Consider the following 4,000-nt stretch of genomic DNA (forward strand, 5'->3'; position numbering starts at 1 on the left):
AGTGCTGCTATAACAGAAATACCACAAGTGGATAGCTTCAACAAAGAGCAATTTATTCTCTCACAGTCTAGTAGGTTACAAGTCCAAATTCAGGGCGTCAGCTCCAGGGGAAAACTTTCTCTGTTGGCTGTGGAGGAAGGTCCTTATCATCAGTCTTCCCTTGTTCTGGAAGCATTTCAGAGCAGGAACCTCAGGTCCAAAGGATACGCTCTACTCCCGGCACTGCTTTCTTGGTAGTATGAGATCTCCCATTCTCTGCTTGCTTCCCTTTCCTTTCATCTCTTACAAACGACAAAAAGTGGTGCAGGCCACACCCCAGGGAAACTCCGTTTACATTGGATCAGGGATGTGACCTTAGTAAGGGTGTTACAATCCCAACCTAATCCTCTTTAACATAAAATTACAATCACAAAATGAAGGACAACCACACAATACTGGGAATCATGGCCCAGCAAAATTGATACACACATTTTTTGGGGGACATAATTCAATCCATGACAATAAAGAAGAACGGGGCAACAGGATTGGAGGAAGACTCATTAACAACCTGTGATATGCAGACGACACAACCCTGCTTGCTGAAAGTGAAGAGGACTTGAAGCACTTATTGATGAAGATGAAAGACTACAGCCTTCAGTATGGATTATACTTTAACATAAAGAAAACAAAAACCCTCACAACTGTACCAACAAGCAACATCATGATAAACGGAGAAAAGATTGAAGTTGTCAAGGATTTCATTTTACTTGGATCAACAATCAACATTCATGGAAGCAGTAGTTAAGAAATCAAATGATTCATTGCATTGGGCAAATCTGCTGCAAAAGACCTCTTTAAAATGTTGAAAAGCAAAGCTGTCACTCTAAGGACTAAGGCATGCCTGACCCAAACCATGGTATTTTCAATCGCCTCATATGCATTCAAAAGCTGGACAATGAATAAAGAAGACTGAAGAAGAATTAATGCCTTTGAATTATGGTTTCTCATTAAACAGTTAGTACACCTATTGTTTTATGACAATGGTTAACAACCCCACGACATGTCAACACTGTCCTTTCTCAACCTTGGGTTACCAGCTTTCCTGTCCCCTCCTGCCTTCTAGTCTTTGTCCCTGCACTGTTGTGCCCCATTAGTCTCCTTTCGTTTTATGGGGCTGTCTAATCTTTGGCTGAAGGGTGAACCTCGGGAGTGACTTCATTACTGAGCTAAAAGGGTGTCCGGGAGCCATAGTCTCGGGGTTTCTCCAGCTCTGCCAGGCCAGCAAAAAAAAAGAAAATTTTTTAAGTGAATGAGAAATAAAGACTTTTTGAGACAAACAAAAATTGAGGGAATACATCACCATAGACCTACCTTGCAAGAAATGTTAAAAGAAGTTCTTGAGAGACAAGGAAAATGATGTAAGTCAGAAACTCATATCTACATAAAGAAAGGAAAAGCATTAGAGAAGGAATAAATGAAGAGTTGTTATGAGGAAAATATCAAGACTCTAATGAGTTGGCCAGAGAAAACCATTTGGGTTAGATTTTTCAGTGTAGAGACTGATGTGGGTTCTGTTGACAGCAGGGGGCTGTGATCTGGAGGAAAATTTTATCCCACCTCAGAAGCCCTAATGAAAATTCACTCTTCAAGGATGTGGGACATATTATTCACAGCTGAATTCTTGGGTATGTGCTCATTTCAGATTCTCCTGTGAGCAAGGGGCTGTAATTCTCAGTGGCGCCTACAAATTTTGAGTAGATAGAGAAGTTTAGAGGTCTCTCTCACATATCACTCCATACTCTCTTCTAAATGTGTGAGTATGACCTCTCATGACTCCCACTTCCACCCACTCAGCTGCAGAGGAGGCCATCTGCAGGATGGTATTAATAATGGTGGAACAGAAAATCTTACTCTCAACTTCCATGTCAGTGAGATCCTAGTTAACTACTCTTTCTCTTGTACTCTATCACTACGTGGGAACTGGACTGTCGATCTATTGACACTACAAACTCAACGATCAAATTGTTCTCTCGTTTTCTCACTTCCCACTTTCCCTAGCTTTGAAACCATGGTTCATCATTGTAAAGCCCTTCTGTTGCATACATCTGCATCTCCCTCACTTCACTCTTCATCTATCACAATTACCTGGCAAATGAAGCTTTGTTAAGTTCACACTCCACCTCCCTGATGATTACAGCTGAAGGCTGAATTCATTAAAGAGAAGTACACTTTTATGATCATTGGCCTAGTATACTTACCGAACCCCATCGCCACAGAGTCAGTTCCGACTCATAGCAACCCTATAGGACAGAGTAGAACTGCCCCATAAAGATCTAAGGCTGTGATCCTTACAGAAGCAGACTGCCACATCTTTCTCCCGCACAGTGACTGGTGGATTCAAACTGCCAACCTTTTGGTTAGCAGCTGAGTGCTTTAACCACTGCACCATGAGGGCTCTTAACATACTTAGGACCTCTAAGTGGACCTTAATAATTACACATTCATTTATTATTTTACCTTTTAAGAGTAATATTTCACATCTTCTCTTCTTGGTTCAAATCTTCAGTGAACTCTCCTTCCCCCTCCTTGCTGTAGTTGAGCACCCACATTTTATGTAGCAGAAAAAATAGTATCAATCATTGGAGAAATTCCTCATCCTTTCATACTAATCTTTTTTTTTTTTTTTTTTTTACTGTTGTGCTTTAAGTGAAAGTTTACAATTCAAGTTAGTCTCTCATAAAAAATTTATACATACATTGTTATGTGACCCTACTTGCTCTCCCTATTCTGTGACAGCACACTCTTCCTTTCCACCCCAGATTTCCTATGTTCATTCAACCATCTCCTGACCCTCTCTGCCTTCTCATCTCGCCTCTGGACGAGAGCTGCACATTTAATCTCATGTATCTACTTCAGCTAAGAAGCACACTCTTCACAAGTATCATTTTATGTCCCATAGTCCAGTCTAATCTTTGTTTGAAGAGTTGGCCTCAGGAATAGTTTTAGTTCTGGGCTAACAGAGAGCCCGGGGCATACTAATCTTTTAATCTACTTGTATGTGCACCTATTCTTCTGAACTCCACACCTGTTTATCTAGGTGCCTATTTAACATCTCCATTCAGGTGAATAATTGGCATCTCAATCTTAATATGACTAAAACCAAATTTTTGATACCCTCAAATATGTCTAACTTCCTATGTTTTTTAGCTCAATAAATGAAACTTCCATTTGTCTAGTTGCTCAGACAAAACCTGAACACCATGCACAAGTCATTTTGGTTCCATCTTATTTCTATACCTTGAGTATATCTTATCTACCTTTAAATAACTTCCCAAATCCAACCACTTCTTACAAACTCCGCCACTACTATCTTATGCCAAGTTATCATTAATTTATCCATAGATTACTGAGATAGCCGCTTCTCTGGTGTCTCCTTATTTAGTCTTGTCCCCCAATAGTCTATTCTCCACACAACAGTCAGAGTGACCCTAAGACAATATGTCAATCTTCTGCTCTGTACTCTCCAATGGTTTCCCATCTCACCTAGAGTAGGAATCTCATCATGACATAAAACACCCTTTATTATCTGGCCCCTTAGTAACTACCTGACATCATCTTCAAGTTAACTTGAAAATAAATCAATAGAAATTATCCAATCAGATAATTGGATCTGTATAATCACATAATCAGATAATCCAATCAGATTGCTTAAGAATAAAAGGAGAAAAATAAACAAGCCCTTAGTGACCCATAACAGCCCCATTGTATAAATAACTACATTAGTTGTATATACACTAAATATTCCAATTTTAAAGTTAGAGATTATCAGACAGAGTTAAAAGACAAAACACAATTATATGATGTTCATCAGAGATATACTTTATAGGATTTAAAGGAAAAGGAATATATATATATATATATATATATATATATTATCAGATGAGGTAGGCTTGAAGACAAGGATTGTTATCAGAGATAAAGAGTGACATTTCATAATAATAAAGAAACAATCAAGAAGACC

This window comes from Trichechus manatus, unplaced genomic scaffold (assembly GCF_000243295.1).
Source record: "Trichechus manatus latirostris isolate Lorelei unplaced genomic scaffold, TriManLat1.0 scaffold00163, whole genome shotgun sequence".
NCBI classification, from domain to species: Eukaryota; Metazoa; Chordata; class Mammalia; order Sirenia; family Trichechidae; genus Trichechus; species Trichechus manatus.